The sequence below is a fragment of the Acomys minous genome (assembly GCF_964271855.1).
Source record: "Acomys minous genome assembly, chromosome: 1".
NCBI lineage: Eukaryota > Metazoa > Chordata > Mammalia > Rodentia > Muridae > Acomys > Acomys minous.
This window is the reverse complement of record NC_140483.1, coordinates 80,792,116-80,817,023: the sequence shown is the minus strand read 5'-3', so window position 1 is coordinate 80,817,023 and position 24,908 is coordinate 80,792,116. Positions and strand designations below refer to the sequence as shown.

General features: G+C 41.5%; 1 protein-coding gene and 1 long non-coding RNA gene across 2 annotated transcripts in view; one reads left to right on the top strand and one right to left on the bottom strand.

The window, feature by feature from the left end:
- CDH20 (cadherin 20) overlaps window positions 1-3,157 on the bottom strand; it is a 248,695-nt gene extending 245,538 nt beyond the window's left edge. Inside the window, exon 1 of the mRNA XM_084785373.1 lies at window positions 3,013-3,157. The gene's annotated coding sequence lies outside the window, so the exon portion shown is untranslated. The remainder of the gene's footprint in view (window positions 1-3,012) is intronic.
- LOC311599541 lies at window positions 649-18,769 on the top strand. The gene is made up of 5 exons (XR_014779930.1): window positions 649-1,726; window positions 14,761-15,110; window positions 16,266-16,432; window positions 17,077-17,144; window positions 18,176-18,769. It is a non-coding gene; the product is annotated as an uncharacterized lncRNA (long non-coding RNA).
- The last annotated feature ends 6,139 nt before the right edge of the window (window positions 18,770-24,908 follow it).

Here is a 24,908-nt window from a genome sequence, read left to right as displayed (position 1 = left end):
ACTGTGAGAGGAAAAACAAGAATTGATTGGTGGGTAGATAGGTGGACGAGGTGAGAGAAATTTTTGAAAGTCTATTTCTTTCTTAACTCCCAATTTTCTAGTTCAAAAGCTAGAAACGTCACCAATGGAAGACATCAGAGCTTCTCAGTGGCTCGCTTGATGAGGTCCAACTATTTATTTAAATTCATCAACAGCTGTTTACTGAGAAGCTCCTGAACTGGAGGAAAATTGAGAATCACACCTGGGTCTGAAAGCAGACTCTGAATCCTTGGGGATGGTAAATACTTCACTATTCCAGTCTGGAAGAAAAAAATAAAAAGAAGTTCTTCCAGGGCAAATGTCAGGAGCAGTCACACTGCCCCCTCTTAAAGCAGGGCCTCTCAATTTTCCTAATGCTATGATCCTTTAACACAGCTCTTCATTTCTGGTGTCCCCCCCAACCATACAATTATTTTTGTTGATACTTTGTAACTATAATTTTGTCATCGTGATGTAAATATCTGATGATTTTAGTCGACCCCCATGAAAGGATCATTTGACTCCCAAGGGGTTGCAACCCAGAGTTTGAGAAGCACTGATTTAAAGTCTCCTAACAGGAGTAGCAAAAGGAAACTGTTTAGACTTCTAATTCCATGGGATGGTGTCCTCTCACGGAGTGAATCAGGGAACACAGGACAACCAATTCTGGGTCCCTAAACTTAATGCTGCTTCACTGATCATTCTAGAACAGTTAACTCCATTGCCACGACTAGAGCAGGTTTCCTCCCAACCCAGGCTTGGTACCTGGCTGACATTCTGCTAATAATGCACAGTCTCTCTTTCCCACACTCAGCAAGTACAACAGTCACACTACGTCTCTGGTGAGAACTGGGTCATACAATTTCACTGAGGAGGAGAAAGGTAAGAGGGGGTGGTTCAGTAGCACAAACATTGATTAAGTTCCCCAGCAACTCTCTCCAAATTAAAGATAACTATTCTACAAGTATGCAGCCGACTGTCAAGAACGCTAAGTCATTTTTATGATTGTACTTTGCTTTTCCATTTTAATGTCACACTGCCACATGGCACACATGCTAAAAATGTACCTCCTTAACCTGCGCGGTGGCAAACTTTTCACAGAACATTAACATTGTGTGTTTTATAGACTGCCCTTTCTCAGTGTGTTCAAAGCACTTTTTAAAAATACAGAATTAGACCATCTCCTGAGAACAGTCCCATTACACAGGCTGCTCAGTGCATTGGCAAAGGGGAGATCCAAAGCACAGGAAAGGTCACGCCAAAGTCAGTGGCCACAGCCCTGCAAACTCTAAGAGCTTGGTTCCAGTTTATGTATCTCTCACTTGCACTTCATTTGCCTTTCCTCTCTGGCAGGAAAGGATGTGGCCAGCTCAGAGGCTTGACCTCACCTCCTGCACTCAGTAACTGCCAGGCTCTTCTCCTATACTTCCGCCTTGTTTTCTGCTTCATCAGCAGAGCCAAGCCTACACCGGGGGAACAGATCTGGTCAAGAGCTAAGCCAAGAGGGCAGCAACCAACCTCAGGTGTCCTTGACGCTTCCTCCTATGTCTAAAGGAACATTGCCCATGCTAGGGACCAAGCTATAAAGGCCCGTAGGGGCTCTGTATCTGCAATTTACAACTACAAGGCTATAGAAATACACAAGAAGTGAAAGCTGGGTCAAGTGTGACGTCCAGGATGGCTCTGCCTCCACCTTGAGAAGAGACAGGTGAGTGGATACAGATACAGTCGAACAGCCACAAGGCTGGGTGTCTTCTGTTGCGGTTACAACTTTCTCTTGTTTGTGCTGCTTTCAATTAGATGCCATCTTTGACCAGGTCCCTGACCACAATTCTGTAGCATTTGTTTTCTTTGATACAGACACATCAGAGATTAAAGGAGGTCTGGTATATTATGTGTGTGTGGGGGGCAGCAGCTGCAGACTCGATTTCCATGCTATGATAGCAGCCAACCCCTCCCCCCACATCCTTCCTGATGTCCAAGCCTGTAAATACAGCATTAGTAATAATCATTGTGATTCCACTGTAAACTCTGAATCTACCCAGCACTTAACTCTGCTGTTCTTAGGAACCACTGTGCCAGCCCCACTTCCTCCAAACATCGGTAGGCTCAGCTAGGAGATAACTAAAAGGCTCTGGTGTTGCCTTGAAGCTGCCCTCCAAATTTCAGCTGCCACAGCTTGGAGGCCAGCTCACAGTCTGCCTTATTGTTAAGGACAGTTTGGGACTTCGCGGAGGCGTTTTCTTTGCAAATCTGAACGTTTCACCTTATCTTACCCTCTCGCCCCCTCACCACCAGGCCTTATTCAAACATCACAACCAGGACAAGCAGAACTCAAACCAGCCGCGCGCAGTTCTGAGCTTCCCAGGGACTGCCAGGACTAGGAGACAGAAAATCCGGGGAGTTGGTAATGTCCGGCAGGTGGCAGGAAAGAGAGTCACCACCACAGTCTCCTCCCAACGCCAAGCTCCCAACGCTGGGGCCCCTTGTACCCTAAAGCCAGTATCATGGGTAGGCCAGTGGATGCCTGCACCTCCCCAAAGCCTCAGTCTCAGACCTTGCTTGCCTTGGTTCTGAGCACAGCTACCTTGTTGGGGACTCGGGCACCTTCTCCCTTGGCAGTATGAAGGAGATGCCGCTGACCGAGAGGGAAGCAAAGGGCTCTGGTCAAGCACTCTGGCACCCCGCTCTACCCATGTCACCATCACCCAGTGAGGCGCAGCCTCCACTTGCGCGGGTGTCCCGCTGCACAGCAGCTTCCCTGCACCCAGACTAGACCCCCAGCTGAGGATATACCTTCCTGCTCTCCACCTCACCCCCGAAAAGTCCCAGGAAGTGGAACCCAGGTAGGCAGAGAGGCCCCCCAAAGTGGCGGAGAATTGAGGAAAGGTGCGGCGTGTAGCGGGACCGCGGGTAGTGTTCTTGTGGTTTCCAGAGTGACCTCCGGTGCCTGGGGACAGACGCGCAGGGACCGACCCAATCTCTCAGCTTTACCTAGTACAGCTGGCGGCTCTCCGTAGATGTTGAGACTCTTCTGTGGCTGCTGTCCAGCTCACATCGCTGCCTTCCTCACTGGGCAAACCGGTGTCCTGCCGAGTCCCTTTGCTCCAGCTCGCCTCTCTGCCCCAGCCCCACCCCCCTTCCCCCCAAGTCAAAAGTGTCACAGCTCTGTTGCCTTTGGATGTTTCCAAAGTCTTCCGCGCGATCGCTGGGAGTTGAGAGCTGATGACAAACGCTGTAAACCCGCTGATGCTCACGGCCCCCAGCTCTGTGCCCGGAGGGTGAGAAAAGCTGCCTGTTCCTCGTGGTCACCGTCCCCTAAGCGTTGTGCGCGGTCTGCTTCTTCCCCTTCCTCGCCCCTTCCCTAGCCTGAGTGCCTGCCGCCTGCCTGTACCGCGAGTCCTGCTTCGCGTGCTCATGAATATTCTGACAGAGGCTAATGCTGTTGAAGTAAATTGAATTAGCCAATTGGTGCCAGGAATGTGCGCTCCTTCCTTCTGAGGAGCTGTCTGGAACCCCATCAGAAGAAAGCAATTAACGTCCAGTTGGCACCCTGTGGTTTAGACCAGTGAGGGGCAAAATGGGTTAATTCTTTAAAGGCGGTTTTAAAACAGCATTTAAATGTTTAAACCCCTTTATTGTCTGGGGGAGTTAGAAAGTGCTAACCCAGAGAGGGGTGAAAGAGAACAGAGGGTAGCAAGGACTCTCGCCTGTGTTTGTGTGTGTGTGGGGGGGGGGGGGGGAAGGGGTCCGCGGGGGTGGGGTAGGGGTGGCATCTAAACTTCCTCAGGAAGTTGAGTGACTTATTTGTGTAGACTCTGGGTTCTGGGAGAAGCTGTCTGTACTGAGGAGAAAAAGGAAAGTAGGGTCAAAGAGAAGAAGGGTATTAACACACCTTGACCTTGAGGATTCAGTGTCAATTTTCAGAGGGTGGGTTCTAGGAAGATGACAGAGGAAGCCTGATTTTTGGACTGTTTAGAAAAATGTTACTGTTTCTTTTGTCCTCATAGCATTATTATAGTTTTCAGCCTATAGGTTAAGTAGGAATTATTTGAAACCATCCAGAGTGTCAAACATTTCAGAGGATTGGGGAGATAATAGCTCAGTGTGTAGCTTGTGGCCCCAGCAAAAAGTTTGGGTTTGATTCCCAGAATCCACAAGAGAAAACAAACAAATAAACAAACAAACAACAAACAACTCCCCCAAAACAAAAACAAAAAAACAAAGAATAACAACAAAACCCAGAAAGGCTAGATAGAAGCAGGTGCATCAGGTGAGTCCCTGGGACTGAATGACCAGCCAGCCTACTTAGTGAGTTCCAGGCAAAGGAGAGACTATGCTTCCAGCCAACCAATGGAACAGTGGGCAGTAAGAGGGGGCGGGGGACAAGAGAGCTGCGGATACCAAGACTAATCCTTTGATCCACACGTGACCAGTGTAATAGGCCCTTCCTGTTTCATAGTTCAAACCTTTCTTCCTGAGGTCAAATTAAAAACAAACACACAAACCAAACCAAAACAAACCAAAACAAACAAACAAAAAAAAAAAAACCCTGAATGTTTAAAAGGGACCTCTCTTTTCCCCACTCCTACCCTGAGTTTGGAAGTACTGAATAAGTGAGGGAGTTACTGAATGCATCTTTGGTACAGCAAACAGCTGAGAATCTGCCCAACTCTGCCTCGCCACGCCACCTCCCTACAGTACTCCAGTGAAAGCTTTTTGGGTTTTCTTCTATCACTAAGCTCCTAGATACAGAAACTAGATTGATTAAATTAGTATACGATTAAAAGATTGACTGTGCCAATGCTCTGTGGCTGAATGATCTGTATATAAACAACTAATAAAACTCTGTACTTAAGCAACCTGCTACACTTCCCAAGGACAGGACAATACTAAGTATTCTAGTTAAGACGATTGTGCCGTATTCCTGAGGTTTCAGGAGTCTTACAAGAAACAGAACTCATAGTTGTAACAGTATAGTTATCAATACTGAGCAGCTAATGATACTGAGAATTAGTGTGACAAATTTGTTAAATTTGGGCTGTCTTATTTACTCTTTCTAAATATTACAATCAGAATCTGTTATAATATTGTACAGTTTAGTAGATAAAGCAGATAAGGCCTAGAAGGCCATAAGCATGCCTAGACAACATAATTGATAGATACTAGGAACAATGACCCAATGTAGCCCCTTGACAGTCCCTTGACATCAGGTCACAAATAGCTTATACTGCCTCCTAAACCACAGAGAGAAAATTTCTTCCAATTTTGTGATGGGAGCCATCTTTGGTAACAATTCTGTACCAAAATTTGGTGAAATTTTGTCACCAAACATGTTTTATGCTTTACCAAAACACTATAAGAAAACAAACAGAGTAACAAATGAAGAATAGATATGCTTCAGAAGGGGCACGTCCCATGAAAGTCTTCACTTTCCAGGAAAGTGGGACAGGGGGAGGACATCTTATTGGGACTCTAGGTGAGAGAAGCATGGGAGAATGGGGAAATAGAAGGATCCAGAGGGTCCTAGAAACCTAAGAACATTATGATGGGTGGATCTGGGCCCAGGGGTCCTGCTCAAACTATGGCACCAACCAAGGACAATACATGCAGTAAACTTCAAACCCCTACCCAGATCTAGTGAATAGACAGGACATTCTTCACAGTTGAGTGGAGAGTGGGGACTGACTTTCACACGAACTCTGGTGCCCCGTATTTGACTATGTCATGTGGATGGGGAGGCCTGGTGACACTCAGAGGAAGAATACCAGGCTACCAAGAAGAGACTTGATACCCTATGAGCATATACAGGGGGAAGAGGTCCCCCTCAGTCACAATCAGAGGGGAGGGAAGTAATGGGAAAATAGGAGGAGGGAGGAAAGGGAGGATATAAGGGATGGGATAACATTGAGATATAATATGAATAAATTAATAAAATATATTAAGAAAAGAATAAACCTGTTGATTGTAGTGTGGTTATCCTCTACTTTACAACTAGTATCCATACCACTTAGGTGGCTTTCTGGGTCTGGGTTACCTTACGGAGGATGATCTTTTCTAGTTCTATCCATTTGCCTGCAAATTCCATGATTTCCTTGCTTTTAATAGCTTTTTAATAGTAGAATGACGGGGCTCCCTTTTCTGAGGAGAAGATGAGGGGGCAAAGTGGAAGAGATTGGGAGGATGAGACCCAGAGGAGATGAGGGAGGGACTAAGTTCAGGACATAAAGTGAATAACAAACAAACAAACAAACAAACAAACAAGCAAACAAACAGATATGCTGCTCATAGCTATAGCTGCTTTGTGGATTAGGGGTTTGCCAGTCTTTCTATTAGTCTATCATCTATCTATCTGTCTATCTATCTATCTATCTATCTATCTATCTATCTATCCAGCCAGCATCTATATCTTCTTCTTTAGATAACTTGGACCAATGTAGATAAAAATACATAAATAATATTGTATGTGAATTTATCTTCAAGGTCAAAATATCTCTATCTTCTAACACATTGTCTGATAAAATATTGCACAATAAAATTTAATCTATTAAAGATTTTACAGACTCATTCTAAGTAAATAGTAACAAGCATAATATTCTATTTTTATTGTAAGTCATTAGACTTAAATAAAGTTTTATTTTCGATGAACTAAAATGGCCTATAATACTTAGAGTTAGGCAAAGGTTTAGATGCTACACAAAGGGAGAAATTTTATAATTTCAGCTTAGGAGTAAAAATGGTCACATTAATTCAGATCTCTGAGTCCAACAGCTATTGAATATCCACCAAATGTAAGGTATTAGTTCTGATATTTTTCTATAAAATTCATAGCTAAATCAATTTAAGCCATTGGAACCTGCTGTTTTATATCATGAAATGTTAAGTGGTTTAAAACCTTTATTTCAAAAAGACATCCATCTCCACACTATATACTTGGGATTTTACTTATCATGATGCCTCCCTCCTGAAACTCTATTGCTTCATCCTTTGACATGGAGCATCTGTGAGAGCTGGATGGAACCTTCTACCGAAAAACATTCAGATGCTGGCATACTTATTTATATGAATATATTAACATGAGTTTAGATCCCATAAATTATTATCAGCCTGAGTACTTTCCATATTTCCTCAAGAGTCTCTGAAGGCAATGTGGGGAACAATTCAGGGTAGGACACAATTTGGTGGGAAGTACTGAAGCACACCAATTAATGCTTCTGTAATATGAAATAATAGTATCCCATTTATTAAGTGCTCTGTTAGCTGAAAATTGCCCATGTTCTTGGTGTGTGACCCAGTGAATCCAGCAATGTTGATCATATTTAGTTGAGAAGGAATCTAAAACACATAGGGACAGAGTTATATTCAGAAATTCCTTCAGGTGGGAAACCCAGCAAGGCATATATTTCAAGGACAAGGTCACTTTCCCAGTGACATCATCTTGGATGCCTCTCTTGACTTACTCTTCCTTGGCCTCATCAGACATGTGTGGTACTTTTTGCAGAAGAAATATAGCACCCTCCTTTGTTCACCCTAGGATCATTCAGATGTGTAAAGAAATAATTAGAATACAATGTGTTATCTCTTCCAGTAATCAAAAGCAGCCTTCATTCAGGACCCAGTCTTAATCATTTTTTCATGGCTGAATTTAGCAGTTAGAGACACTCAGAAATCCCACCAAGAAGGTCCTTAATAAAATAAAATAGCTTTATTTTAAAGCTTTATTAAAAACTATCATCTGACGATATTATTTTTGCATTTAACAAATAGATTCAGAAATAAATATAATGACTGTGTGATAAGATTTTAGGAGTGAAACAGGAGTTTGATGAAATTTATTTTAGTCACTGTTATTTAGGACACAGATGGAAAATACTGGCTCAGATTAAAATCATCTGGTTAATAGTAACACCAAACTGGCCCCTTAAGCAAGAAGGTATCAGTCTGGGAAGAATGAGTGAAAGCACACGCATACAAACACATGCACACAGACACACTCACATAAATTTCACACACACACTCACACACATGCAATTGCGCACATGCACCTGTGTGCCTGCAATCTTTCTGTGATTTTCTGCATCGGATGAGCTTTAGCCACCAGCACAGCTAGCTGTATTTCCTGAGGAAGGAGTCTGCTTTCCCATGTGGGGATGCTCTTTATTAAGAGCTCCCAAGGTTAGGAAGTTAATGACAACCACAGCCACTGACCCTTCTTCAAGGCTATTTTCGCCTTCCCACATGAACCCTGATTGGCAGCTACCACTGAGTAGTGTGGTTTATGGTTTTAAGAATGAGATGAGAAATAATCAGCTCTCTACCTCATTATAATTAGTCTCCTGAGTCAGCTAATACCCTCCTAATGCAATTTGGTGCTCTAGATTATTCTGTATTGTCCACTCAAGATATTTTTGGGTTAACAATGAAAATAATTTAGTAGAACTGATGACAATGGCACATTAAAATCACTTTTGTGGCTTCATAGCTCTTTTTTTCCACAAATATTCATTATTGGACAGTTGTTTTGGTAGCAAGTACAGACACATCCTGCACAGAATTAGGAATTCCTATTAATGCATAGGTCTTTGCTTTTTGGAGCAACAATGTATAATTCAATGATATTTCTGGACTAATTTTGCTGAGCCCATTTGTAGTTTTCTGGTACTGTCCATTCTGTCCTTTGAGTTGGCCAATTTACTGGTGACTCATTTTCCTCCAAAAAAGACAATGGTTTCCTCTCTGTTGATGCCTGTCAATTCCTGTCCATACCCCCTGTGTGAATAAAACAGAGGAAAAATACACTTCTCACTGCCACCTCCGAGGAGAGTGTGCTGTAGAAACAGCACTTGTGACAGCCCTCTGGAAGTTGACAGTACTGATCCACTGAATTCTGTCTGACAGACTTGAGCACAGTATCCTTGCTGTGGGCAAGGTGCTGTGCTAGTTACAGTAGATATTTCAAACAGAAATAAAGGCGGTGACTGCTCTCAAGGAGTTTATAATCTGGGAGAGTAGCCTTGAAACTTAGCAAAGCAGGAGATCTAAAACAGAAGCAGATGCTTTCTATTAAAAAAAAAAAGTACTGTGTGGAAGCCCGTAGAGCAGAGAACAAGTCTTTTCAGTTGCATGGGTAGAAGAATGGTCCACAGGAAGGATGACTGCTGCTCTTGTCTCTGAGGAAAGAGCATCATTTGAACATGAGGAAATGCTAAGGTGACTCTCAGAATAGAGGTTTAGGGTGGGAAAGCACCAGAGGGGCCTGAGGACCCCTGTGGTTGCAATTAGCTACATTGAATCTGATAACTTTACAAGGAAGGAAGGAAGGCTAGTGAGGAAATGGAGTGCAGGGAGTCTTCGGTCAGGACAAAGCAAAGCACATGGTATTCTCCTGGTTGTGATGCTTTTGAGCTGCCTGGGTCATACAAGTACATCTGTATTTTCATTTGAGAGAAAAACATTTTGGAGGTGGGAGACTGAAGGGATGGGTCCCAGTAAAGAGAATTGCTGAAGTAAGGTTTCACCATGACCTGAACCAGGACTAGAGAGGGAAAAAGAAATAGATAAGAATCATACCATGTCTGCTGATGTTTCAATAAAGTGATGTTTCTATCTGTCTCCCCTGGTGCATTTACCTTTAAAAAATGGACAGATATTCATATCAGCATTGCATAACACACACACACACACACACACACACACACACACACACACACACACACACGGGAGCTTGAATTTTTCTCAAGTCATATGCCTCAGCACTTAGCACAATACCAGATATTCAATTGATTTCAGGGAATTATTTCCTGAATGGAATTAAGAACAACTGGCATAGGGCATCAGGGAAAATGAGGAACTGCAAAATATTGATCCTGGCAAATAATGGACTTTGCTAGACAAACTGCAACTATTCCCCTCAGTCTTTTATTAATTGGTATTGGAAAGAGGGGCACACCTGGGGTTGAAGATGATTTTGATTGCAGAAGTGTCTGAAGGATGAAGGTAGTTTTCCAGAGCTATTTGCACCACTGGAAAACATCATGGCTGCAACCTTCCTGGTTGAGGCTTGCAGGAACCTCATGCTATGTGTTTTTAAGGTTTCCCTTTAATTGTTTAAACTATGTTGTAGGCATAAAAATCTTTCCTAGGATCTCTACGTTCCAATTTTCAGAGCCAACATCTATGTTGTAGGGTAATGGCTAGTGAGTAAAATGTGTGCCATGAAAACATGAGATTGTGAGTTAGGATTCTCATAACCCACTAAAGGCAGACACGGACAAGCATATTCATAATCCCATTGTTCCTCTAGGGAGATGGAAGGCAAAGCTGAGAGGCCTCAGAAGCTCCCAGACAAGCTAGGCTGGTGAGTGCAGTGTCAGTAGACTTTATTCATTGTAAGATGGGAGGACAGGAACAATATCTGAGGCGATTATCTGACCTCCACACATTTACCTGCACACACACACACACACACACACACACACACACACACCCCACCTGGCAATGGGAAATAAAACAGCCAACCAGTTACATTCAAAGATGAAGATAATTCTATACCACCAGATGATTCTAGCACAAGTACAAAGGCTTTAAAAAGTGAGATAGAGTCAAGATTAGAATCAGGGTGTGAGGTATCAGTTCTCTATCAGCCTGTGCTGGCATTGAAGGTAGAGAAGAGGCCAGAAACCATGGGGTTGGAAGTGGCCTCCTTAAACTTGAAGGGACAAGGAGACTGTCACTTAATTCTGTCCCAAATGAAAAGACAGTAGAATAATGTGTTGTGGCCTCCAGAATTGTAATATAATATATTTGTGCCATTGTAAATCACTGATTTGTATTCATTTGTAATAGCAGCAACAGAAAACTAAACCAGAAAAATGACCAGCATGCTTACTATTTTGGATGTGTTGTGACATATTATGACACATAAACTTCAAGCTACATGAACCGTGGTTCTGAGATTCAACTACAGAAATTTGTTTTGCTGTGAGATCCCCAGTATTAGGCTGACTATATATGGTAATTTTAATGCAGTGAAACTTGGGTTTGTGGTCTTTAATCAGGTCCTACTGTGTGTAATAAGTACACCATAATTTAATTAAACAGGATATATGCACCCTCAGACAATACTACTAGTGTCATGATGACTGCACAAGAGTTGAGAACAGTAATAAAGCATGGAAATGCCAATGTATCTTTAATGGCTTTCCAGGAGCCACCCAACTGGTGTTTTGCTGAAATTAAATAATCAAGCTTAAACTGTCATTTTTATAGTTCACTTTCAAGTAGCATAACTTTTTAAAGGCTATACTTACATGATTTCTTTTCTAGTTTCATTATTGTTATTTGTAGTACACATGTCATGTGAAATGATCAATAATTCAACAAGGAGAGTAACAATAATATTAAATGCTCCATCTTCATATAAAAATGTAAGTTGCCAGTAACACTGAAAGTCTTTGCATTTTACTGTTATATGAGTCTGGCTTATTATTTTAATTTGATGCTTCATCAAAGAGTTGTGGGGAAACTTTGAAATATAGTCCATGTTAACTTCAGTGTGACACATGAGTGAGGATCACTCCTTATTCATAACAGATTATTTCAAACCAGAGTAAGGTATGATTTTAAAGCACTAATTTTCAAGATTAGCCTGGTCTAAAAATTAATTTTTGAATAGGGGTTTTTAATATGTAAAGAAATTCCTCACATAGAGATCAGATGGATGTGATTGTGTGATACTCATCCATGCTGGATAGTAAGAGACCGTAGAGTGGCCTAAAAATAAAATATAAAACAGGGTGGCTAATTTTATGCTGGGAAGTTTTGCAGATGAAGGAAACTCAATTTGCAAGCCCTTTGTAAAATAAAACCTATTTGTTATTCTGACATTATTTTGAATTCTTATACCACAAATAATTGCAAGGAACAGCTCTAAATATGCTTATTGATAACCTATTAAAAACAAAGTTGTAGATTATCTAAATTAGAGGGTTAGTGCTGCACAACACTGGAAAAGTAATAGCTCCTATTTGCATAGTTATTAGCTGCAAAAAGCATGAAGAAAGTAAATGTGGTAGAGTCCAGTGGTCTCAAGCTCTCCTATTCACCAATTCCCTTGAATAATTTATTTAACCTTGTGCCTGCATTGTCTCATCTGTAAAGTGGGTATAATAGTTTGTAGGCATTGTATGAGGTTTATATTAGATAACTCATGATAATTGTCTAGGAGATAGTAATTCTATAATCAGGATAAGTTACTTTATTAGGAAAAGTCTTATGAATATAGATGGACCTTCACACATTCTAATAACATTTTTCCCTAGGAAGGAGATTGAAATATACTGCTGAAAATTCTTTGTGTTAATTTTAAAAAGCCTCAGAATTTTGAAATAGAAATGATCTTAGAGATGGTCAAATAGCTAATCTTCCAGTCTCATCAAGAAGTAGAGTAATTTTCTCTATGAAGATTCACGAATGGCCTAATTCTAGTTCTTCCAGGAGAAAACAGTATTTATGCATGTGGGACACACAGAGGAGACAGGGCCAGGAGGTTGAGAATGTTGTCATATAAGAGCACATGAAAAGAAACATTCAGCTGGGGGCTTTTGGAACGGCATCCTGTTTTTTCTTATATTAATAGGGCAAAGTTGTACATACAGAGGGATTGAGAATTCATTCTTGTTTCTGTATTTTATATGGACATTAGAAAACCTCTTCTTTGATTTGCTTGCACTTTTCTTGTCTGCAAATCTGACACCTGATCATACCTCGCAGTATGGCCAGAAGCTCAAAACAGTTCCAGCTGTGAACAATGTACCAGGGAGAAGTTGCAGCTGTCACCTCTGTTGCCAAGGGAGTCTAAGACATCAGGAAAGCAGTTAGTCTGGAGATTGGTCTGGTTCTTACAATCCAGTGGGGTCAGAGCTCTGTAGGACTACGCTGTGTTGGAACAGAGAGGCTGGCAAATGGCTTTTTAACATAATCAGAGTCTACTTTCCTGGGGACTTGGGAGGGAGAAGAGCAGCCAAGTGTGGTGCACCTAGGAGTGAAAAAGAAATATAAGGGAAATGGAGTATAAGAAAGAGAGCAGTTGTGGATTACGGCAGGCCTAATGTCTGGATAGTTGGTGTGCCTTTCATATAGTTCAGGTATAGAAAGAAATAGAATAAATAAAGAAGTAAAGGAAATTGAAGCTTGTGAAATTGGAAGACATAACTGTTAACATGTCATCAACAATAAATTCCCCTTCCTAGAACAGGACAGCTATCCAAAACAGATTATTTGACTTACGAAAGACTTTTCTGAGGCAAATCGTTCTCAGCAAATCAAATTCTTTCCAACAAAAAGTTTGATTTATGTATGGGACAATTGAGAAGGTAGACTTAATTTGGAGATCTGATAGGAAGAAATGTGATAGGGCTTTTAGAAGAAAATTGTTACTTCAGCTAGGATGTTTGAGCTTGAACCTTTGCACTCTTCTTTCTAGTAGATACTGATGATGTCAGACATTCTTTTGGGGAACAGTTAAATTTTTTGAAGAGAAAAAGATGTTTATGGGATATTGAAATATACCTCTCCCTCCAGGAGATGAAGTTAAGCTCCACTCCAGGAATTTCCAGGCAGGGAACAAAAGACTTTTGTGAGCGCTAGATGGCTAACAGGGGTATTGCTAAAGATGGTTAAACTCCTGCACTCCTGCACTTACTCCTCTTCAGTGAACTCCTTTGACCCTACTGAGCATCTGAATATATTCAGTCATGTACCTTTTTTTGTTTACGTTTTTCAAGACGGGGTTTCTCTGTGTAGCCTTGGCTGTCCTGGACTCTCTTTGTAGACCAGAGTGAACTCAACTCAGAGATCAGCCTGCCTCTGCCTTCCCGTGTGCTGGGATTACAGGCATGCACCATTGCGCCTAGCTCAGTCACGTACCTTTGTCATTGTACCCTCCCTTCTTGGCACGTCTGCTGTGGTTTTCCCATATCGAACAGAGGGCCTTATAGAGATGATCTGATTTTATCAGAGTCTGCTGGTCAACAGCTGGGACTTGGTAAATATTTCCCCTAAATATACCGCCAGAGGATCCTTCTAAGGTACGGTGGACAAGGATAGTGGAATGGTCTCTTTACAAAGTCTATGTCCTGTCTCTGGGGAAACCAGAACCCGGTGAAGGGCAGAGCTAATTGCCCTTTCCGATGCAAGGGTGCCATCTACAGGTAGAGTCGAGGATATTGTGAGAGTAGCCTCAAGACCCAAGAAACCTCACATAAAAAGTCCAGACTGTAAATTACACAGGGTTTAAAGAGCCCTCCCAGTTTTCTGAGATAGCACCAGACAAATTTCCAAAGTGGCTGTACCAGTCTGCATTCCCACCATCAATGAAGGAGTGCTCCTCTTTCTCTGCATCCTCACCAGCATATGGTGTCACTTGAATTTTTGATGTTAGCCATTCTGATGAATGTAAGATGGAATCTCAGAGTTGATTTGATTTTTATTTCTCTGATGACTAAATATGTTGAGCATTTCTTTAAGTGTTGCTCAGCCATTTGATATTCCTCTGTTGAGAATTCTCTGTTTAATTCTGAGCCCCATTTCTCAACTGGATTATACGGTTTGCTGGTGTTTAATTTCTTGAGTTGTTTATATATTTTGGATATTAGACCTTTGTCAGATGTATAGTTGGTGAAGATCTTTTCCCAGTCTTTAGGCTGTCGCTTTGTTCTCTTGACAGTGTCTCTTGCCTTACAGAAGCTTCTCAGCAAGACTCAGCTATTCCACTCCTTGGAATATACCCAGAAGATGCTCCAGCATACAACAGGGACATATGCTCAACCATGTTCATAGCAGCCTTATTCATAATAGCCAGAAAATGAAAATAGCCTAAGTGTCCCTCAGTCAAAGAATGGATACTACTTAACTATTAAAAACAAGGAATTTCCGAAATTTGTGGACAGATGGGTTGAACTAGAAATGATCATAATGAGTGAGCTAACCCAGAAGCAAAAAGACTCAAATGGTATATACTCACTTATAACTGGACAGTAGCCCAAATGGCATGTCCCATGAAAGTCTTGACTTACCAGGAAAGTGGGATAGAGGTGAGTATATCCTATTGGGACTCTAGGTGAGAGAAATATAGGAGATGGGGAAATAGAAGGATCCAGAGGGTCCTCGAAACCTACAAGAAGAACGCTATGGTGGGTGGATCTGGGCCCAGGGGTTCTGCTCAATCTATGGCACCATCTAAGGACAATTTGTAGTCATCTTCAACCCCCTTACCCAGATCTAGCCAAGGGACAGAACATTCTCCACAGTTAAGTGGAGACTGCGGACTGACTTTCACATGAACTCTGGTGCCCCATATTTGGCCATGTCCCCTTGATGGGGAGGCCCAATGGCACTCAGAAGAAGGATAGAAGACTACCAAGAAGAAACTTGATACCCTAGATTCATATTCAGGGGGACAAGGTCCCCCTCAGTCACAGTCGTAGGGAAGGGGAATGGGATGAAAGTGGGAGGAAGGGAGGAATGGGAGGATGCATGGGATGAGATAGCAATTGAAATGTAATAGGAATGATTTTATTTTTCAATTAAAAAAAAAAAGAAAAAATAAAGAGCTCTCCCACCACACACAAAGAACATAAGACATATACATAGTGTAAAACAGGAAAGAAAATGTGTTTTTAGTCATGAGACTGAACCCCAAACCCAAGAGATACAAACAGCCTAGGAAGAACATGGTTAACAGGTACCCTAGTGGAAACAGAAGGAGCCCATTAAGAGGCTTCTGGGTCCTACAGAGTTGTTCACTGTCTGCCCGTGTCTATTCAGATGCTTGGTAGATGCTCTGGAGGACATCTGTGCACCCAAAGATAGCTCAGACAGGGAAGTAGCAGAAGCAGCCAGCAGGCAAGCCCAGGTAAGGGAATGAGGCCTGTATTGTGCACAGACCAGGGCTTCCATATTCACATGCAGTTTTATAACACATGTAAGTAGGACTTAGTTCAGCATTTCAAATAGTTTCACGGTGCTTTGATCATCTTACACAAGTGCAAATGACATTTAGGATGGAAGGTATATGATACTGCAAAAAGGGAGATAATCGTCAAAATTGTTAATATTTTGAACTAGGAACTCAAGGGAAAAGTTATAGAATTAAAAATAAAGAGGATAATTGATGAAGGTAGTGACTTACTAGTCGGTGTGAGAATCTAGGATGTTGTTTATCTTTTTCCATCTTTCTGCTCTTACAGATCTACTTCACTATGGAAATGGAGTCAATGGGTGCTCAGTGCTCTAGGATCCAATGAAAAGAATCACATGCCATCTTCCCAACAGCTGTAGCAATGCTGCTCTTTATACAAATAAGAATTCCGTGGCCGTAGAGGAAGTGAAGCATGCTGATGAGCAATTCACACAGGTGATAAAAGGAGACAGTGGACATTAAGTGCTGTGGCTTGAGAGCCTGTGGTCTTGCCACCTCCACCTCTGAAGCTCAGTGCACATCTGCCGATTTGTGTGTAGATAGTAGGTTACCAGCACAATTAATGAGCCCTCAAACTTGGCAGGTGTATGTATGATAAAAAAAAAAGATATAAATTTTGACAGTAAAATGAGCAGAAGTTTAGTCCTGTCTTACTCTTGGTGCCTACATTTCCAAACCAGTTACCTCTTGCATCATATGAATTGTCCCCAATTCTTGTGGCTTAAAACAACAAACAGTTCATTGTCTCCCAGTTTCTGTGCATCAGGCATTAAGATTGGCGGGTGGTTCTGGGTTGAGCTTATGAAGTGTGGCAGAGCTGTTAGTGGGGCTGCCATCATTGCAAAGCTCAGCTGCCGACTATGTTTCTGAGCTCTTTCCACTGTTGCTGGCAACCCTTATAGCTCACCACATGGCCTCTCCGCAGGCTGCCCAGGGTGGCAGCTGGCTTCCGTTTTGCAAGACCATCTCACTGCATGACAGCTGGCTTCCCTAGAGCGAATGATTCAAGGGAGATTGAGAGAGTGTGCAGGACGGAAGTGGCAGTCTTTTTATAACGTGACCTCCCTCTCTCTTGCTAGGTTATAGAGAAACAACTACTGACTTCAGCCCACACTTGTGAGACCGGCATCGTCATTCAATCCTCCTAGTAAGCGCGCCTCCCTTTTTTCTAAGTTCCCATTACTCTTACACTTCCTCCCAAGTGATTGTGGCCCTTTAAGCTCCTTGAGCTGCTTTCTTTTCTTTCTGGTACTTCACTCTGCATTATATCTTTCTTACTTCATATGTTCCATAATCAGCCTCCTAACATGTCCATGGCTTTGAACATACACTATGTCTTAAAATGTTTAATCTTTAGCTCTAAACAAGTCATGCACCTGAACCCTATTCATTGCTTTCCAGCCTCCCAGCCTTGCCCATGACCAACCTGGTGGAACAAAAATTCCCAAACAACAACAATCAGTACTCCTTCCACCCACTGTCTCAAAGAATAGCATAGCTGCTTGCCAATTTGCACATCAGAATCCCAGCAGCACCCTTCAAATGCTCCCTTTAAGTCCCAGAGACAGCTTGACATCTACTCTACCTCCTCATTACTTCTTGAAGTGACCCTCTTTTCTAGCCTTATAGCTTGATATTCCGCTAATATCTTCATTATCCATTTAATGCATTACTAAAGTAGTCTTGAACCATGCCATCTGAAACAGGTTTTCTCCTACAAAGCAAACATGGTCATGTCCTTTCTCTGTATAAATTGTATGTCAGCTTCTCAACACTGATAGCATGAAATCTGTAGGAGAAATTAATGACTTAGGATAAGTAGAGGGCATGCACTCAAACACATGCCACTATTCATGAGTTGATAAAGACTGAGTAGATAAAAAGTATTTAAGCATCAGTTTTTTCATCCATAAAATGGATTCCTTTCACTACAAAGTTGTTGTACTTAAGTGAGATAGGATGAACAACTGGAGAGAGAATGAATTGTCTACAAACAGGAATTACTGAGGCTGATAAGTTGCCTGCATAATAGACATCACTGTGTTAAGGAATCAGCTCCCATGACTTCACAGAATCATAATCTCCCTTTGCTCCCTCAACTGAATGCATGTCAGTTTAGTTTACCATTGTTTTATGCTTAGTTCCCTCTCTTATGTCCTCTTTTTTTCTGTTTGACAGGGTTGGCTTCTTTTTAGACTTGGTATCCCTCTCCTGTTTGGAAATTTTTGGTCATTCCCTATCAACAAAGGGCTTGTAGCTCCCACCACAGTGGCCCAAGATTCCCTGGATACCATCGTTTCTTTACCTGCTTGTTTCCATGGTGACCTGGGAGTAGAAAACAAGTCTCTTCATCAACTGCATGTCTCCCTGTAAAACTGAATTTTCTCCACATCTGTAGCATATCTATTTCATATGAAGCCCATGCTAGTGAAGTGGGAACAGTGTGTGCTATAGGCAGGAGCACAGCTGGCTTAGTCACTATGCCACCACTCACGAGTTGACTAACCTTGGATACATCCCCTCTACAAGACAGACAATAAATGTCCTTTGTATATCTTTAGTCATGAGCCAAACAGTGATATTTAGTTAGTGACAGACCAGGTGTATGGCAGACTATATGGAGTTGGGAAAGTGACCTCATTGCTTCTGGTGTTGTCACATATGTCTCTGTGAGGAAGCTTTGGGAAGAGAATGTATTACACTGACAATCGTGTGAAACACATTGTTATAATGAGTTTATAATACTTTATAATGACAATTAAAAATTATGTTAGTATACTTTTATGTACTTAATGCACTCAATTTTAATTATATCACTATATGGCACTGATTTAGAAAGCTTGCTACAAGAAGAGTAGTGTATCTTGTTCCAGTAGCAGCAGCTTCAGGCAGCTCATGTTTACCACTTCTCTTGATTATATTAAGTGGCTGTGTTGAGTGACTGACCTCTGTGTTTGAGGAAAAAACCTATTTAGAGATGTGTTGAAATGAAAAGTTAGGCAAATATCTTCTTTTAAAAAATAGGCTGCATAGGGAGGGCACATTATTTAAGCAAGTGGGAGAACATCTACATAGCAGAAAGTGAACCTAAAGGCTTTCAATAATCTTCATTTCTGTCAAAAGAAATTAAGAATGTAGAGCATGGATATTATAAATGAAACAAAAAATAAAAGAAAAATATGTACATTAGTGTAGAAAGAAAAGAGTCCAAGCTATACCAAATCCAACTGGTTTACTTAATTAGAAAGGAAAAACAATAGATAATCCAAAGCTGAAAGAAATAATGTAAATCTTGAAATTTTACCAAGAACTGTTTGAAAAGACTGATAGAAATGAGGGTAAGAAGTGAATGACCAAAAAAGTGAAGCACATGGTAAGAAATCCTCTGCCTCCCATAGTGGGAAAAGGCAGTGTTCATATGAGGAGGAGGATCCGCAGGTCTTGCTATCCTGGCGTAGTTTTTTTTTTGAGATTTTTCTGCTGTTTGAGCTTCTCTCAATCACACTGCTGTTTTTAGTAGTTAGTGTCACCTAAGTTGATAAAGCCCAAATTCTCTCAGGATAGAAGAGAGGAATAACAGCAACATCATCATCATCATTATCATCATCATCATCATCATCATCAACATCAACAACAACAGCAACAATAACAACAACCAAAAATAACAATTTTGGAAGTTCTGGGTGTGCAAAACTTGCCTGTGTATGTGAACATGTTTTATTTTTCAAGGAGACCAGTTGTTTTCCTGTTATCAATACAGTTCTACAAAACCCCTGTATTTTTGGTGCTATCTTTTGAAATATCATCTATGCACAAGTTATCAGGGGGACCAAATTCATACAAATTCCAAACATTTGTAATTTACAAACCTTTTTTCTGCAGTTTTGAAGCCTGGATAGATATTCAAAGTTCTGGGCGAGAGAGTCTGGGTTGTGACTTAGTGACAGATTGTTCGCCTGATGTGATGAGGCTATGGATTCAGTCTCTACCATCTCTCTCTTTACCCTTCACCCAAAGCCCAAGTTCTCAGATCCACATGAGAGCAGCAAAGAGAATGAGAATGAGCTGAGCAATAAAACCCGTTTTCCTTGGTATTTCCTACTCTGATTACACATGCACACATCTAGTTTATACAGAATATGAAGTACTGGCATTATCTTAGGGGGAAACCAAAGAGGACTGGCAAGATAGCATTGGGTACTGAGGGTGTCTTAGTTTTCTGTGATAAACAGTGTATTATTCAGAGTTTCCTAGATGAACAAATTTATGTGTATATGTAAACATCATATATTAGAATGCTCATGACCTGTGACCCAGCTAGTCCCACAATGGCTGGGTACCAATAGAATGTCCAAGAATCTGGTAGCTGTTCAGTCCATGAGGCTAGGTGTGTCAGCTGATTTTTGGTATGATGCCAGAATGGCAAAGATACAGTAGGCTGTAGTGTCTATGAAAGAGTGAAGTTGCTAGCAAGATCAAGAGAAAGCAAGAGAGAGTGCAAGCTTCCTTTGTCCATGTCGTTTACATAGGCTGCCAGAAGTAAGTGTGGCATGGATTAAAGGTGTATCTTCCCACTGCAAAGATCTAGGTTGCAGGTCTGTCTTCCCACGTCGAAAATTCCATATTAAAAATAGGTCTTCTTGTTTCAAATGATTTAATTAAGAAAAATCCCCCAGAGGTGTACCCATCTGCTTAGATGTTAGTTAATTCCACATGTAGTGAAGTTGATAACCAAAACTAGCCATCTAAAACATTATGCCAAAACTGATTTGAGAAGGACTGGGTTTATCTAGTTTGTACTTCCATTTCACAATCCATCGTTCAGGGACATCTAGGCAGGAATCCAAGGCAGGAACCTGAGTTAGCAATTGAAGCAGAGACCATGAAAGAACACTGCTTACTGGCTTGCTTCCCAGGGCTTGCTCGGTTTTCTTTCTTTCTTTTTAAATTTTTTATTAATTTATTCTTGTTACATCTTAATGGTTATCCCATCCCTTGTATCCTCCCATTCTTCCCTCCCTCCCATTTTCCCCTTATTCCCCTCCCCTGCCTCACATTTGACCATGTCCCCTGGAGTGGGAGACCTGGTGGCATTCAGAGGAAGGATAGCAGGCTACCGAGAAGAGACTTGACACCCTATGAGCATATACAGTGGTAGGAAATCGGCTTTCTTTCTTATATACCCAAGATCACCTTCCCAGAAGTCGGGGTGGCCTGGATTTTCCCATGTTAATAGTTAAGTAGATAATGTGCCCTATAGGACAGTCTGATGGAGGCAATTGCTCAGCTAATGTCTAGGTTTGTGCCATGGTGACAAAAATAACCAAAATATGGTATCTATCACCAAACCTAATGAGATGAGTTTGATCACCAGGACCTATCTATAAAAAAAGAGAACCAACTACCAGAAGATGTCCTCTGACCTTCACATTTGTACTGGAAGTTTCTCCCTCTCTCCCCCTCCCTCCCTCCCTCCCTCTCTCTCTCTCTCTCTCTCTCTCTCTCTCTCTCTCTCTCTCTCTCTCTCTCTCTCACACACACACACACACACACACACATGCACACACTAAAAAAACAAAAATAAATAATATATAATATTTCTTTTAATTAAAAGAGAACAACCCTCCTCCAAAGATGTCAAAAAGCACATTTTACTAGTCTTAACAACTTTTGCCTACCACAGACACCTCTATTGCCCAGTCATTTAAGCTGCTATAGAAGGAAGAATCTCAGAATGGGAAGAAAGGGCACACTTGTTGACACTGATTACTTGCTAGAGAAAGGTTATAGACATAGAAGGTTGATGAAGTCTTTTTAGATCTATATCACCCTGTGGCAGATGCTGAAAACAACTGGTTTTTCTTATTTCATTGTACATATGAAAAATATATATCATGTAACCTATAGCATGCATTAAAACATCTTCATAATATCTCACTAGTAAGAAGGAACACAAAAATAACCATTTTAAATTCAGGATTTTATATATATATATTTAAATCCCTTGTAATCTTAAAATAAAAGGAAAATTAAAAACCTTAAAATGTTACAAAATTGGATGAATTGAAAATGCGTTTATTAGAAATGGACAGGCAGTCTAGGTGTGGGATTTAAGGCTAGAAAACTCCACTGTTGAATAGGCACAGGTGAAGGAAAGTAATAAATCCTCAGGCATTCTGAGCCATCAGCCAAGAGCACATGGGAGGTAAGAACAGGAAGAGCTAGGTGTGGAAGGTGGTTTTAGTGATCCCTGTCTAAGCACCAGAGAATGTCTCCCAAGCCCATTCTGTTGCCCTTGTAATTTAGGAGAAATAGCTGGCTTGGGTGTGTATCTATCCAGTGTTCATCTCCTATGACTCCAGCCTAAAAAGATTGAATCCCGTAGGATCCTCAAGCAACTGTTTATTCAAAGTGTTATCTGCTGACCCAGAGGACACCAGGACAATTCAGTGACACACTGTGCTACAGCCACAACTGGTGATGAATTGCCACTGGGTTCTGTATGAGCTCCTCTGAGGAAGGTAGAATGGGATGGCTGGGGGCAAGCTTTTGATTTTGCCTGCCTGACAGAAACACTGTGTGTGCAAGAGAACAAATGCTTTGCAAGACAGGAAGAGACAGGTGACCATAGGGACCTGGTTAGGAAAACAGTGGCAGATGGGCCACAAAGACTATGCTTCTTACCTGGGAAACTAGTAAAGTCTCACAGGGAAGGGTCAAAAGGTTTTACCTTTAAAAAACAAAAATCTTAGGACTTAAAGTATGATTGGCCACATTGTCTTTAAACAGCACCTGGAAATAAACTAGGGCAAGGTATGCTACATGTGATGTTTTGTCTACTATGTCTCTGTATAAAACAAATAGAAAGCAGCAAGTGGGATTCCATTTGCTTGTAAAGAAAAGGAGGGGACAGCAACTAGATGGCTCAGCAGGTAAAGGTGCCTATCATTTGAGCATCATGACCCAAGTTTGATTTCAATAACTGACATAAAGATGGAGAGAGAGACCTTATTCTGCAAAGTCCTTTGTCCCCAACAGATGTACCCACCCCACATGTTACACTCAGCACATGTACACACAAGCACATACATGCACACACACACACACACACACACACACACACAGACAGACACACACACACACACACACACATACACGTAATTGTTAGAATTCAGCAACCACTTCACAGATTTGAAAATATCAAAGAGCCAATGTTATTGGAGTCAAGCCGTTTATATTTTCTGAGAAAGAAGAGGGGAGCAGAAATAAGCACAAGAAAAGCTTTCCTGAAAGAGAAAGTATGTGAGCATGAGACTGGCTACAGGAAGGTCTCTTTATTCCATGCAGCTTGAACAAAGTGATTAGGAATGATTTATTAAACTCCAAGAAGACTAGTGAGATGGAAAAGCAAATAGAGAAATAAAGAAAAATGGAGGCTGCTTTCCCATCAGTGGGGCGTGCACTGATGGAGCTGTAAAACATTGGCATGTCATAGTTGCAGAAATATAGTTTTGAAAAATGTAGGTATACAACTTGTGTGTGAATCATTCTTATCCCGTATTCAACGATAGACATCTAAACACAAAACAACCTTTAGAAGCATAAAGAATCCTTCAATGTTTGAATTAGCACCATCCATGTCATTCTGCGTGGAGCTCCCATTCCGTTGTTCAGCATACCAGAGCCTGCTGAGCTTCCATGATCAGGCCTTTTAGGGTGCTACCACATATGTAGACCTTTGTGGAACTCTATAGTTGGACTTTCTTAAGATCATATATACTGTATGGTGTTTCTATTTTAGGATTCTGTTGGTTTTAGTATTAATAGTTTTCTTAAACAATTAGTGCGTGTATGCAATGCATTCTGATTTTTCTGCCTCTCACACCCTTTTAACTCCTTTCTACCCTCACCAATATCCTTTTCCTTACCAATTGCTTCCATATATTCCTGACTTTGGGCTTTGTTCTGTGAACTGCTGAGTTTAACGAAGGCCATCGGTGTGACTGTGGACTGATCCACCTGGATTCTGGTGGGTTTGTGAGTGTGTATATAAGGGAAGAAAATAAGCCCCACTCTCCCAGAATCTGTCAGTAACCAATAGTTCAACAAGGAGGGATAGGGCATCATGTCCGTGCGACTGTTGACAGGGCAGGCCTGCACAGTTCAACACAATTTTAATTAGGTCTTCTGATAGTTCAGTGCTCCAAGGTGACTCGGGTGCAGCATGCCACTCTGGAATCCAGGAAACCTGTCAGAGTTAGACATAAATGGAAAACAATGAGTGACTGCTTATAAGCAAGCTTACCACACACCACGTACCCTTCCCACCAGGTATTGCATTTAAACAGCAGGTTCACCATGGTTGGCTTTTGTTTTTCCCATCAGAATTTACTAGATCTTTAGGTGTCATTAAGATAATATTTTTTTTTCTGTACTTGAAAACTTGATCTAGGAGTTGGAATCTACTCAAACCAGAAAACCCCTAAATAGCCACTGACAGGCTTTAGTCCAGTGATAATATGTACTCAAGAAAGCTTTAATTCACAGAGCGAATAGTAATGAGGATAAAAAGACAAAAACAAACCTGATACTGGTTTAGAGTTTGTACAGAAACATTTCAAACCGAGAATATCACAGGTGCTCCTGTCCCTAGGCATGACAGGGTCCTGGGTAATGTGCCCATGTGTGGTCTAGTGCATCTGCTAAGCCGGGGAAACAAGACAAGCTGCTGGGGTTGCATGTGGGGGTGGACAAATGCACCTGCTAGCTGTTGTCATTAAGCTCTTTTTCCCTGAGCCTTTGAAGCTCAAGTTCAGCAGGACAATAAGCAAAGCAAGTTGGAAGGGTCATGGGCTGCCTGACCTGTGGCTGTCACTGGCTGTGCACTGTCTCTGTGGTTTCCAGGCTGCTC